The sequence below is a fragment of the Saimiri boliviensis genome, chromosome 3 (genome assembly GCF_048565385.1).
Source record: "Saimiri boliviensis isolate mSaiBol1 chromosome 3, mSaiBol1.pri, whole genome shotgun sequence".
NCBI lineage: Eukaryota > Metazoa > Chordata > Mammalia > Primates > Cebidae > Saimiri > Saimiri boliviensis.
Window position 1 is genome coordinate 17,799,086 of NC_133451.1, and position 15,798 is coordinate 17,814,883.

Genomic DNA, 15,798 nt, shown 5'->3' on the forward strand with positions numbered 1-15,798 from the left:
CTCCCCTCCTCCTCCCCTCCTCCTCCCCTCCTTCTCCCCTCCTCCTCCTCCCTTCCTCCTCCTCCTCCCCTCCTCCTCCCCGCCTCCTCCTGCTCTTCCCCCCTCTTCCTCCTCTTTTTTGTCCTTCTCCTTCTCTCTATCTCCTCCTCGTTCTTCCCTACATACTGGAAAAGATGTATCTTCAAAATTTCACTATTTTAGCTTTATAATCTTTTTACCTCCTGTTCCAAACTGAGTAATCCAACCGTAAAACTCGCTGGCTGGACACGGTTCATGTGCCCATCCCTGGATCAAACACTGTGGCTAGTAAAATGGGCTATTACAGTTCTCTAGGTTAAATTCCGTTTTTCTCCCCAGAAGTGGTGGATGCTGTGGGTAGCATTCTCACACAAATCAGGTTAATAAAGCAAGGAAGAAGCCATTTCCCCAAGGAACAGAGAATGCTAGGCAATAGTTGTTCACTGCAGGGAGCCTAATAGGAAGCAAATATATTTTAGCAGATATTTCTCACGGAAAGTGTTATATTTAGGGTACAGGTAAAGCCAGAATTTTTACCAAAGACTGTTGTATATTGTATAACCACTTTAGTATGTCATGGATTAGATGCTCTCTCTCAATTATATAGCATGACAAAGCCATTGCATTGAATTATTTAATTATTTGGACTTACTTTTTTACACTAAAAAAATAATGTGACAATGCTTTTCTCGTTGGAGTAAAATATTGATACATTTTAAACATTGCATTTCCTTCCAGTTGCACAGATGAGTTTGCATCAATAAAACCATGTTCTCTCATTTGGTCTATATTTACTCATCAGTGACACATTGTTTCAAGATGCTGGGTAAAGTTTAGTCTATAGCTATGTTATCTTTCTTCTTTCATTCACTCACTCACCAAATAGTTAATGAAATTGTTTTTTCCTAGACTAGGTATATGAAAGAAAGTAAAGAAGGAAAGAGATCATTGACTTTGAGTTTTCCAGTATCCATAAAAAATGAAGATGCATTCAAAAAGATGATCAATTATATCGGCTTTGATTTTCCATGGAAGAAAGAACATAAAACTGAAGCTTGTTTAGCAATTAACTAAAAAGAAAAAAAAAGACTTTTCTCATACAAACTTTCATATAGAAGACACACTTAAAAGAGTGGCACATGATTATATTTTCGATTACACCTTTGCTAGAGAAAAAAAATCTAGAACTTTTCTGAAACAAATAATAACTGCTACACTCAATCATTTACACAAGAGTATATGGAAGAAGTGTAATCCTGAAGAATGGTGATCTTTCGGATGTGGTTGGTCTGCAGTGGATATACATGGGGTGTAAACAAAACAAAGTGGGTGTTTTGCTAACAAATCTGGGTCTCAATGGGTTTATTCTCCTCAGGGGCCTACAAATGTTATGGAAGTTTGGCCACTCTGTTATCAGATACACTGGAAACAACTCAAGAGCAAATATGGACTGGGAAGTTCATCAGGGCTGTTAGACATCCATTCGTTGACTGTAGATAGCACAGCAGGGCCAGCAGAAAGTGTTGTGGGAACAGAAGATGTGGGTGCCTAAGCCAGGATGCCTCCTTGAAGGCTGACTTCTTCCCAGCTGCCTTGGTCTGCCTTTTAAAATACAAAGTGAGAGATGTGAGATAAAATGTTGTTTCAAGGATTTCCTCCTGTAAAGAAGAAATTGGCATTTTCTTCCACGTTAATTGATTAGTCTCATTGATAGCTATCAGAAATATTATTCAGTGTCACTCACTGTGTCTAGTAGGGTTGGGAAAAAACAAAAGAAATATGAATCATTCTTGGCAGTGATAAAGAGCTAGTTAACATGTGAGGCTGGGCACAGTGGCTTACGCCTGTAATCCTAGCACTTAGGGAGGTCGAGATGGGTGGGTGACCTGAGGTCAGGAGTTTGAGACCAGCCTGGCCAACATAGTGAAACGCCATCTCTACTAAAACTATGAAAATTAGCCAGGTGTGGTGGCACACACCTATAATCCCAGCTACTCAAGAAGCTGAGGCAGGAGAATCGCTTGAACCCAAGAGGCAGAGATTGAGGCAGAGATTGCAAGGAACCAAGATTGTGCCATTGCACTCCAACCTGGGTAACAGAGTGAGACTGTCTCCAAAAAAAAAAAAAAAAAGCGCACACGCACAAAGAGAAGCATCAGGTAGTAGAGTTGGGAGAACAGACCCTGAGAACAGACAGACTGGTGTGAATACCGATGCTCTATTTACTAATTCTTTTATCTTGAATAAGCTACTGAATCTCTCTGTGCCTCTGTGTACTCATTTGTAAAATACAGATAATTTTACATACCTCATGAAAATGTTGAAGAAACTTAAATAATTTACATAAAGTGCATGGGACAGCAACTGGCATGCACGTCAAGAAATACATATGTTAATCTCCAGTTTTTTTGTTTGTATAGCTTATTAGTAACAGCAGTATTTTAGATAACTTCTCTTCTGATACATATTCATCTCTATTTTCTATCACTATCCTCCTTCTCTCTTCATCTATCTAAACTACCCATTTGCTTATCTTTATACATCTCCCCCACCTCATGGGTATAAAAATTTAGGCACAGAGAACTTTCAGCATCTCTGCCAGCAATTATTTAAAATTAGTTCAGAACAATATCAATTAAACTTATGATGTGGTTAATTTCACTAACCGAGACTAAAGACACAGGCCAAATGTGTCCTGAGATATATTTTTTTAAAAAATCAGTGTTTCAAAGGTCATCAGTAGCCCCCTTGCTCACCGGCTGTTTTTTTAAGATACATACTTTTTATTTTGAAGGAGTTGGTCTTACAGCATTCACAAACTCTGTATGCCATTGTATCATGTCAAGAAGGGCTTCTTCATAAGGAAAGGAAATGAAAAATCAATATCACATTTAGAACATTTTCAGTCTACACAAATCAAGCACCTGAAACCTCCACATTATGAAACATACTGGTACGGCATATTGTTTCAGAGCACAGGACTTTGTAGCCAAGATGCACAGGAATGAATCTGGCTTGGAAACTTATTAGCAGTATGATCTATAGTAAGTTAATGACACTCTCTTTGCCTAGTTTCCTTGTCTGTAAAATAAGGTACTTAGTTCCCATCTCATAAGGTGGTTGTGAGGATTAAATTAATTAATAAATGAAAGGCACTTAGAAAAAGCATTTTACATCTACATAGAAATTTATCTGCAATAATTTTTCTGCTCAAAAATTCCTATCAGTGAAATTAAATACAATCATTTATTTAGCCAGCTGAATCCTTTTAAGGCCCTCCAGTATGCTGACATTTTCCTACTCTTGTGGTTTTAGTATTGGTGGGTTTTGTTGCCTGAAAACCTTCCTCTGGTTACTTTTTTCCTTCCAGGCTCAGATCTCAGTTGAATGTCTGCAACTCAAAGCAGATATTCCTAACCCCACATACTTCCTCACTACAATGCTATGATGCCTGACTCGAGGGCATTTCTTCCTTCACAGCATGTATCCCAGAGCAAATTTGTTTTATTATTTATTTCTTCTGCTTTTCTAGCAAATTATAAGCCCATGAAGTTGGAAAACTTTTCTGCCCTTTACATCCCTTTTCAAAAATGAGTAGATATAAGTCAAGTGTAAGTTATGAGATTAAATAGAACCTGACCATATTATTTTTTGCTTAGTTAAATAGCAAACTTTTCTAGACTCTGACATTATATCGTTTTTTAATCCATTGACCTGGATTAAAAGTTTCATGTGAGAGTGGCATAACCCACTTCAGAGTCACTGAGCACATCAATTTAGTTGCATAATACACAGATTCCTAAAATCTTAGCGTCTAAAAGGATCTAAGAAGTCTCATAAATCAGTGTGCCCATATTACTGATGAGAAAGTAGAGTCTTGGAGAGGAAGCATGGCTTGTGTCATACCATACAGTTTATCAGGGACAACATTGTGAAAAAAGTTAGGTCTTCTCCTTTTCCAGTATTTTTTTCCAAAGCATCAGAGTGTCTTAATGTCTATTTTTCACAGTTCATTTTCTTTTAATATTTTAAGCCAGAGTCACTGCATTAACTGCCTACTCCATCTACCTAACCATTCCACTTTGGAGATATGTGAGAGAGGTTCCTACTCATCCCTTCAGTTCTGCTAATGGGAGCATGTCACCGCGTACAGTTCAGCAGGCCAGCCAGAAACATGTTTCATCTTGTCCACGTTACAGCTTATTCAGTCTCGCCACCCTGCTCCAGCCCATGGCTTCTGGGCTGGCCCAGCATGGTGGCTGCTTCCTGTAATGTGGGGACGCTGCCTGGTGTTGGTGGAGGGCATGAGGACTACAGTGTTACAGTTCCTATAGCTCCTGCCATTCATGGGTCCTGGGTTCTTGTTACATGTACAAGAAGAATAGGTTACACGAAAAACCAAGGAGTGAGCAAGGCAGAGAAGACTTTTATTGAGCAACACAACAGCTTTCAGCAGAGGGGGGGCCCAAAGTGGGTAGCCTCTACCCGAAGATGGGTAGTTCCAATGTATGACTGAGTCCAGGGTTTTTATGGGCTCAGATGGGGTAGTGCATGCTGATTGGTCCATGGGCAGGCCCGGAGAAAGCACCATTTGATTGGCTAAAAGCATGGAGGAAGTTCTTACTCTGGGTTGTGGATTCTACCCCGGACTGGCAGCCCCATTTTCAGGATTCAGGCTGTCTTGTGCCCTGAAGTTTGGGTTTCACTGGGAACTTGCTCCTTTCTGCCTCATAATTTGTCTGCCTTCTGCTGCTGTCACTTGGGCACAGATTTATACCATCATCTCACCCGGTTTTTAGGCCTTCAGACTTGGATTGAATTATATCACCCACTTTCCTGGATATCCAGCTTACAAATAGCAGATAGATATAACTGGAGTTGTAAGGCTCCGTAATTAAGTGAGTCAATTACTCATTAAAAAAAAAAAAAAAAATCTATCAGCCGGGTGTGGTGGCTCACACCTGTAATCCCAGCACTTTGGAAGCTGAGGCAGGCAGATCACAAGATCAAGAGATCAAGACCATCTTGGCCAACATGGTGAAACCCTGTCTCTACTAAAATACAAAAAAATTAGCTGGGTGTGGTGGCATTCACCTGTAGTCCCAGCTACTTGAGAGGTTGAGGCAGGAGAATTGCTTGAACCCCGGGGGTGGAGGTTGCAGTGAGCTGAGATCACACCACTGAATTCCAGCCTGGCACCTGGTAACAGAACAAGACTCTGTCTTATAAAAAGAAAAATCTATCTATCTATCTATCTATCTATCTATCTATCTATCTATCTATCTATCTGCCTACCTACCTACCTACCTACCTACCTACCTACCTGCCTACCTATCTACCTACCTGTCTATGAATCTATCTGTTGTCTCTCATTCATCTATCTAATCTCCAATTTCTCTCGGGAACCCTGAATATATCCTGGAAGCTTTCTCCTCTTTCAGAAGCCAAACAAAACCTAAGCATAAGGACTTGTTCACCACCAACATTTCCATTCCTTTTCAGTTCATTGAGATGCTGATCATCACAAATTTATTTTCTTTTAATATCTTACATAGGTTTGTAATAGAGGAGGTGTATTAAGTCAGATTTCTCATAAAAAATATTCTGCCATCTTGGCTAAAATTTACATAATTTTGATTTATAGAGTACAATGACTTTTTTTCACAGGCTTGACCTCACAGATTAATCATAAGGACCTAGTACATTAGATAGTACTGTTTTTAACTTAAAAATGGAGAAAGTTACTCAGAGATTTTATGTTTAAGCTTATAAAGAGGTAGGGCTGGGGCTTGATTATGTCTCCTCTTTTAATTAAGCTTAAGTTAGAGTGGCCAAAAGCAAGGAGTAGGAATCAGATAACGGGGAATTGCATTCAGACTCCATTGTTTATTACTGTGAGATCATGGGAATTCCCCCTCAGCACTTCAGTTTTGTCATCTGCAAAATGGAGTAATAACTTCTAGGATAAACCATTGCTATGTGAAGCATTTACAAAATGCTGGGCATTTTGTGAATGTTTTTCAAATGGTCATCATTATTAGATTTTATAGCTAATTATCACTCCACTGCCTGTAGTTGGGATAATTTTTCAATTCAGCCTGGAATTAAAGTATATTAACAATCTGAAATGACATGTGAAATGCTCTTTAACCTAGTATCTACTTTCTGTTTATATTCCAGAATTGAGTAAATTTTCCATTGCCTTTCATTCACTCAGAAATAGTCAAATTATTTCAGAAACCTTCCAAGTGCAGAAATATGTCATGATTGGATTTAGGGTCACAGAGATTGCTTTATGGTCAAGGGTGACATTCTTCCCTCCCTTGCTTTCCCATAAGATTTTATGAAAGCTTATCATATTTTATATTACTAATAAGTCTTCAATTTACCATGTGGGCAAAGATTCAATGGTACATGTTATCCTGTAAGTGTCTCTTGTTTCTCAGCTTACGGTGCCAAACAAGCCTAGCATATCATTTTGGCGGTCATTAATGGTACTCATTTTCTGTGTTTTTGAAAGACTACCTGTAAACAATGTTTCTTAATTTTAACATGTATGGAAATCACCGGAAGCTCTTGTTAAAATGCAGGCCCTGATTCATAGGTTTGGAATGAGATTCTGCATTTCTAAGAGCCCAAATGATGCCAAATCTCCTGGCCGGTAGATCAAACTTTGAGTAACAAGACTCTAATAATTCCTTAAGTTGACTAGGAGCTTTAAAAAATACACATTCCTGGGCCCTACTTTCAGAGATTATGATGCAGTCAGACTAGGACCAGATGTCTATAATTTAAAAATATCTTCACAGGTAATTCTAATAATATGCCTTGTTTTGGAACTGGCAAACTATATTCCAATTATAAATGTTTTGATTAATGTGGGTCCAGTCTATCTTTTCAGGCTACCCTCTACACCTTGTCCTGAGTCTATGCTACAAGGACATCAAATTACTTACAATTCTTTGGATATACTGTCACTTTATGGGCTATTTCCTTTGATTAAAAATAGTATGCTTCACTGTTTGTTGAGGAAATAACTACTTATTCTTAAACAGCCAGCTCCACTATCACCTCCTCCAGGGAACATTCTCTGATATTCAAGCCTGGTGGTTCTCAAATAGGAGCAGTTTTGTCTTCCTCCCAGCTTAGGGACATTTAATAACTTCTGGAGACATTTTTGGTTGTCCTAGCTTGGGGGAGGGAGGTTGCTGGCAACTGGTAGGCAGAAATCAGTGATACTGTTAAATATTCTACAATATATAGAACAGCATCACAACAAAGAATTATCTAGCCACAAATATCAATATTACTAAGGCTGAGAAACTCTGCTCTGGGTTGAGTTAAACTCCCCTCTTTTAAATTCTCCCAGATTGCTTCTATTCTGTTACATATCACACTTAACATTTGTTGTCTATTTTTATTTTTGTCCAGTAGAATGTCACATCCTAGGATGAGGGAGAAATTTTTTCTTTGATATCTATTTTCTCACAATAGATATTGTATGTGTATGTATATGTGTATATATGTGTGTGCATGTGTGTGTATGATTTATATATATATAATTTTATATAAATATAAAATTATATTTATATAATTTTTTTTATATTTTTAAAATAAATGGGTAAGTAGAACCCTGAATTTACGAATAAACTCAAATGCAGTGTTTTGCGGTGGGCAGATGGGCTAACCCAAGCATTAAGACGGATTCATGGACTCTGGCTGGGGTGAGATGTTACTCTGGCTTGAAAGGCATAATATCAAGTCATCAATCACCAACCATAGAGTTAACCTCCTGAGAAAAGACTTTATTTATCGTTTGCCAATTGGAAAGAATACAATTGACTTGAACCAGCTGGCTCTGGCCTCTCAGAAAGGCTCTGACCCATTTAATCAGTTTGGAATGCATCCCTAACTTTGAAGGAAGATCAGGAAGGATGGCAAGCATGGACAAAGTCAGCTAGACCCACAATCTCCCATTTAAAGTATTTGATGTAAGAGACACAATGATTAAAAAAGTAAAAGCTATGTGACTGGGGTCAAGGGTAAGATTAGGAAGATGGGTTATTCTTTCTGATTTCAAAAACTGACAAACTGTGTTTAGTTTGGAAAGACCTGAAAAACCTCACATAACTCAGCCTGTACTCCATTTCATCAGAAGTGTAGGGAAATAATGAAGTCTGCAGTTCCTGCTTTCTGTCTGTCATCTAAGCCATTCCAGGGATAATAATCCTGGGTAGTGTCTTTCAGCTGGAGCCATTTCCCTGGAGAGATGGAGTTATTGCAAGCTCATATACTTTCACCTACCTGTTTTTGATTTTCCCTCTTCCTAATGCAATTTCACTGATCTCTTGGAAATGAAACAAACAAGCGAAGCTCTTTGCTGCTCACACTTTCTAAACTTGCTCCATAAATTGTTCTGCTATACCATGTGTAAAACTCAGGTCTAGGAGATTGGAAAAGGCCTCTTAAATTTGTAGGAGATATTCCTCCCGAAGTGCACATATTACTTACTTTTATTCGCACTTTAGCATAGCAGTTCACTTATCTTTCCACTGCTCCAAATGCCAAACCCCTATAATCCTAATTTCAAGTATACTTTCTCTCTTCTTGCTTTTAGTGCTCATTCCCTTTGATAACCCAATTCAGTGTTTCCTGAAGCACACTAAATCTTAGAATTGATTGACACTACCTTTTACTCTCACCTTTCTCTTCTTGACCTCACTTAATCAGAGGGTCTGTTTCTTATCCCCCTTTGATACCCTTCATTCCCTCCACAGTTCTCTTTGTATTGTAGTAGCTGGTGTAAACACCAATCCTGCTTAATTCTAATACCTTTCACTTTCTACGTATCTACCTGAACAGCTGAAAAAACCTTCCTTCTCCTCCACCTAGACACACACACACACACACACACACACACACACACAAACACACACACACGTACGTTAATGTTTACTAGTTTTCCTTCAAGTTTATAACCACATTGTGCCTCTAAACACTGATTCAAAATCCAACTCAAGGTTGCCAAATGTTTTCTATAAAGGGTCAGATACTATGTACTTTAAGCCTCAGGGATCACATAGCCCTGTTACAATTTGGCACTCATAGCAGGAAAGCAGCCATTGACTGTACACAAACAAATGGGCGTGGCTGCTTTCCAAGGAAGCTGTTTAGACAAACAAGCTGTGGCTGGATTTAGCCCACAAGCTATAGTCTGATGACCAGGCTCTAGACCATTCAGTCTTCTACTATTCTAAGTGATTGTTTTTTTATCCTCTCTCTTAAACTTCAGCTCCATGAGTTATCTTAAAAGAAAAACTTAGCAAATTTAATTCATTAGAGTTTAATGGAGCAAAGAACGATTCATGAATCAGTCAGCCTCCAGAGCAAGAGTAGGCTCAGAGAGACTCCAGAGCAACCATGTGGTCAAAGATTTATGGACAGAAAAAGGAAAGTGAGGTACAGAAAACAGAAGTGAGGAACAAAAATGGCCGGGGTTACAGCTCTATGTTTGCCTTATTTGGACACAGTTTGAACAGTTGGCCTCCTATGATTGGCCAAAACTCAGTGATTGGCACAAGAGTAAGTTTATAGTCTGTTTATGACTCCATTTTAGTTATAGTTCACTATGTACAGAGAGATCTTTAGGCTGAACTTAAAATACGTGAGGAGATAGCTTTAGCTAAATTTGATTTAATACTTACTTCCCACCACATGCCAAATCTTTGCTATTAACTTTGCTCTCTGTTTTATGAAAACATTAAAAGCAACTGAAGAGGAAAAATTGCATCTTTCATCCTCCCTAAATATGTGTCCACTTTACTTTGCATTCCTTCCTATTACTGTTGATAAAATACTGTGTTTTCTCTGAGGCCAACCCCACCTCTTAGGCACTGCATCTTGTCTCCTCTCCTTTACTGAAGGCAGTGATCCAGCAATCCACTCCTATCTTTCCTGCACTATTATTTTTTTCTTTTTTCGTTGGTTGGTTATTTATATAAGCATATAAATAAGCTGCAATCATTGCCATCTTTAAAAAAAAGAAAAGAAAAGAAAAGAAAAAGAAGCAGGAAAAAAACCCATCAGTTGACCTCACATTCTTTTTTAGTTACAGTCCCATTTATCTGATCCCTTTACAGCAGATTCGTGAGTCATTTATTTTCATTATCTCCTTCCCTTTCCTCCTTTTCTTTCTGGAACCCACTCCCCTCAGACCTCCATTCCCACTATTCCACTAACATGACTCATTATATTTGACCTACCCCGCTTACCTTCTCATTGTCAACTTCAATATTCACTATTTCAATCCTTAGTTTTGTGCATGTCTGAGCCATATATAAAGTAATCGATAACGGTCTCCTATTTGCAACATTGCCTTCATGTGGTTCCTGGGATCTATTTTAATTTTTGCTTCTTACCTGTTTCCTCTCTGGTTCATGATTTAATGACCTGCAGCTCAAATGTTGTCTTTTCAGAGACCCTTCTGAATCAGCCTGCATAAAATAGCAACCCTACCACTGTGCTGCTATGTTTTACTCATAGTATTAATACTTAGCACCATAAAACTCATTTTACATTTACATATGTTTCTGCTTATTGTCTTTGCTTCCCTCCACTAGAATCAGCTCCATGAGTGCAAGGATAGTGCTCTGTTCACTGTTGTGTTCCTAACATAGAACAGTTTCTGGCATGTGGTAGACACTTAATAAATAGTTGTCAAATGAATAAACAAATGAACACTTTAAAGTTCTACACACAATCACATGAGATGCTCATAGTCACCTCTTGAGCATATTATCCACTGCAGAGAAGTATAAAGCTCAAAGGAGTTAGGTAATCTGTGCAAAATCACCTCACAGATGAGAAAAAAACACTTTTTTTGGAGTGATGGTCATCCATTCTGTTTAATACCCCAAATATGAGACCCCTTATGAGACCCCTGCAGAAGCCTATCCTATTCCACTCTTGAAGGGCTCCATCTATTAGAAATTTCCAAACCAATATTCCTTCCTTATCCCCTACTCAATCTGACCAAATTTCTTTTTTTTTAAATTTATTTTATTGCATTTTAGGTTTTGGGGTACATGTGAAGAACATGCAAGATTGTTGCATAGGTACACACATGGCAGTGTGATTTGCTGCCTTCCTCCCCATCACTTATATCTAGCATTTCTCCCCATGCTATCTCTCCCCAACTCCCCACTCCCTCACTGTCCCTCCCCTATTTTCCCCCAACAGACCCCAGTGTGTAGTGCTCCCCTCCCAGTGTCCATGTGTTCTCATTGTTTAACACCCGCCTATGAACATGTGGTGTTTGATTTTCTGCTCTTGTGTCAGTTTGCTGAGAATGATGGTTTCCAGGTTCATCCATGTCCCTACAAAGGACACGAACTCATCGTTTTTAATGGCTGCATAATATTCCATGGTGCATATGTGCCACATTTTCACAGTCTGATCAAAATTCTACATTTTACCACAGTTATCCAAATCCGTCTTTAAACAATTTATGTGTATGGCACCCACATTTTCACAAGCTGAATCTGCTGCATTTATTTTTGATATAGTTTGGCTGTGTACCCACCCAAATCTCATTTTGAATTGTAGCTCCCACAATATCCTCATATCCTGGAAGGGACCCAGTGGGAGGTAATGGAATAATGGGGGTGGGTCTTTCTCATGCTGTTCTCATGGTAGTGAATAAGTCTCTTTTGAGATCTGATGGTTTTATAAAAGGGAGATTCCCTGAACAAGCTTGTTCTTGCCTGTTGCCATGTAAGATATCCATTGCTTGTCTGCCATGATTGTGAGCCCTCCTCAGCATTGTAGAACTGTGAGTCAATTAAACCTCTTTCTCTGTAAATTACCCAGTCTCAGGTGTGTCTTTATTAGCAGTAGGAGAACAGATAATTCATTTCTTTTGTCTACTATTTAAACATTTTAATTTATCTAAAAGGTGTTACCGCCTTGATGGTACAATCACCAGTGTCTGAGAATTGCTAATTTCTTTTTTATGTTCCCATAGTGCTGTACAATCCTCACCATAATGTTTGCTACTGCAATTTCTATCTGCCTAATTATCTTTTCTTCTCCTAGGCCTATAACAAATGCTAATAAAAGTTAATTTTTGGCCAGTTGTGGTGGCTCACGCCTGTAATCCCAGCACTTTGGGAGGTCGAGGACGGTGGATCATGAGGTCAAGAGATCAAGACCATCCTGACCAACATGGTGAAATCCTGTTTCCACTAAAAAAAAATACAAAAATTGGCCAGGCATGGTGGTGCATGCCTGTAGTCCCAACTACTGTGGAGGCTGAAGTGAAAGAATCACTTGAACCAAGAGGTGGAGGTTGCATTGATCCAAGATTGTGCCACTGCATTCCAGATTCCAGCCTGGTGTCAGAGCAAGACTCCATCTCAAAAAAAAAAAAAAAAAAGTTAATTTTTATAGAGTCAGTCAAATACAAGGTCATGCCTACTTTTTAAGTAAAGAGAGAAAGGATAAGAGAGTGCAATTCTCCATGGCAACTGTAGCTATTAAACACCAGAGCTGGGCCAGGCATGGTGGCTCAGGCCTGTAATCCCAGCACTTTGGGAGGCCAAGACCAGTGGATCACAAAGTCAAGAGATGGAGAACATCCTGGCCAACATGGCCAAACCCCATCTCTACTAAAATTACAAAAATTAGCTGGGTGTGGTGGCGCGTGCCTGTAGTCCCAATTACTCTGGAGGCTGAGGCGGGAGAATTGCTTGAATGTGGGAGGCGGAGGTTGCAATGAGCCAAGATCTTGCCACTGGACTGCAGCCTGATCAACAGAGTGATTCCATCTCAAAAATAATAAAAAAAAAAATTAAAAAAATCAAAAAAAATCAGAGCTTATTTTAACATCTTAAAATAAATAAGAATTTATTTTAAATTTATTTACATGGATGTCTTTCTGACTCTAATGACCAATTCTTAACTAGTATCTTATGCTCACAATAATTTTGAATGAAGGAAGGAAAGAGTAAGAAAACAGCAGAATGAATGAAACATCACGTCAATGATCTATCATTTGATCCAGCTTGGCCTGCTAGATAAATAGAGAATAGTTACATCTATTCCCTAAACAATGACCTTGTCAGTCTTTGAAGAGGGCAATTCTGATCCTGCCAAGAATCTTTGGCAAGACTGTCTCACTGTCTTGGTCACTACCGAGCTCTGTGACCTTCAGTTGGCTAGTATTGGCAGGCCTGGGAGTGTAATCTCTGACTACAATGAGTTTGAGGCAGTACACTATAGGAATACTGGTTAAGGGCATGGGTAGTCATAAGTGATATCTGGCTCCAGCACCTACTGGCTATCTGCTTTCCAGTGACTTGATCTCTATGTGAATTTGTTTCATCATCTGCAAAATGGGGTTAATAATGTGTCTTATGTTTGTTAAGAGAATTAAACTAGTCAATATTTGTGAAGTACTTAGGAAAATGCCTAGTACAAGTAAATTCTTTTTAATTATTTGCTAAGTAAACTGATTTATCTTTGCTTCTCTTGCATCTGATTTTAGCAATACAATAAAAGACACCTGGGCTTTGTGGTGGGCGATTTGGAAAGAGTGCAGAGGAGACAACAATTTCAACTTTGTCTGCCTGAGGCAGGTAATTTCTTCTGACTGATTTGACCTGTCAATTCAAAGAAGAAAAGGAAAAAGCTACCAAATACCAAGTCAGTTCAGTTAAACATCAGGTTGGCTGATTATTTCACATTAAGCTGACTGACAGATTGCCTGAAGAGATCAAAATTGATTTTTTTTTTTTGGCATAATCTGGACACAAGCTGAGAGCTGGCAAATGAATTTTGAATTTAGGGGACTGGTGTCTGTGATGATTATGCCCAGGGCTATGACTCCAGGGCCTGAAGAGGAAAATCATCAGGCCAATTAGGCTCCTAGCAGTGGCCGAACATCATGACTTATGGATTTGGAGTTCTGAATTGGTTTTGCTTTCTCTTTTTGGCAGTGTGCCAGATCTAGGTTTGCCTAGCTGCTGCAGGCTGTGTAGACCTATGGAATGGAATTGCTATTTTCTATCAGTGTGAAGAACAGAGTTTTTCATCTGAGCTTTGCTGCCTCCATCTTTTTTTATGCATATCGTAAGAACTTAATGAATGTCCTTTGGTTGAATGCTGCACAGGGCTGTGCAATCAATGTGCACTAAACTAGACAAAAAATCAGAGGTGAGATAAGATCAAATTGAGAATCATGGGTCATTCAAAGGTAGAATCACTTTTAGGGGGAACAATGTGCTTAAAGAAGGTCAGAGCTGCTGTTTTAGAACTTGTCTTAGAAGCCAATGCCATTTTGAACAACTTGGGCTCTTTTATGAGAAAATTGTCAATATCCAACTGAGCTATGCTTGACAGGCCAGTTTAAGCTTCCCTTGCAAAGACAGACTGCAGTGTGTTCATGTGGGTGTTTAATGGTTTCTGGTCTCCAATCACTATAATCAGCTACCATTAGGTGTAAACGTTGACCAGCCAATCACCTCTCTGGGTTCTGTTTGTTTGTTTGTTTGTTTGCTTGTTTTCGAGACAAGGTCTCACTCTGTCACCCAGGCTGGAGTGCAGTGGTGTGATCTTGGCTCACTGCCACCTTTGCCTCCGAGGTCCGAGCAATTTTTCTGCCTCAGCCTACTGAATATCTAGGACTACAGGCATGCACCATCATGCCCGGCTAATTTTTTGTATTTTTAGTAGAGATGAGGTTTCATCATGTTGGCCAGGCTAGTCTCAAACTCCTGACCTCAGGTGATCCTCCCACCTTGGCCTCCCAATGTGCTGGGATTATAGGTGTGAACCACCGTGCCTGATCCAATTTCTTTATTGATGAAACACTTCAAACCTGAGAGAGTTTCATTTTCCTTACAACTCCAACCAATGCTACCTGCCACCTTTGAGGTATTGAAGGCACAATTGCATCCTGTGATGAGAGGTTGAACCTTTAGCAGCAGAAGTATACAGGTGCCTATATGGAAGTATTCATCCATCACCTTTTTCTTTTCTCATCAAATGACTTTTCTTGTGCAACTCTTCATGGTTTCTTCATAATGAGTTGGTAATATCAACACCCTTGCTACTGAATATATGGTCCCCTCAATAACAGCACCTTGGAACCTGTTAAAACTGTAGAATCTTGTGGTCTACTCCAAACCTATAGAGTAGAAAATTCTCTTCCTCACAAGATCCCTAGAGGATTTTAATGCACTTTAAAGTTTGAGAAGCACTGTACTGAAACATTATTTCCTACAGAATTGTCGACAAGGGTCCAGGACTTTATTGTTAGGTAGTAAATTAGGTAATTTTAGGCTTCCCAGCAATTGGGCTTTCCATAATCTTGAATTATACAGCAATGAGATCCCCTTCTGAATTCTCCTTTGGTCCTCTTGTTCAGAGAGAGTTTGACTTCTAAGCTAAGTGTTTTAACCTTTTTTAATACTTGTGCCTCTCAGTTTTTACAGTGGAAATACAGGCATCACAACCTTTGGCAGTCAACAATATCTAGCTATAATTTAGTAACATTTCTTACTTTTCAATGTATTTTTATATTTTTTCTCTACTTGAAGCAAATTGAGATGCATTTCTTTCAATAGATTTGATATAGTCTAATCTAAAAACAATTTTTTTAATGGATGAGTTTGGTTCATATAGAAATTTTAAGTAAATAATAGTAACCATGGTGCATAGATAAGACAAAACTCATGCAGGTATTATTTAAGTTGTAGTTAAGTAAGCATTGATTTAGAGGTC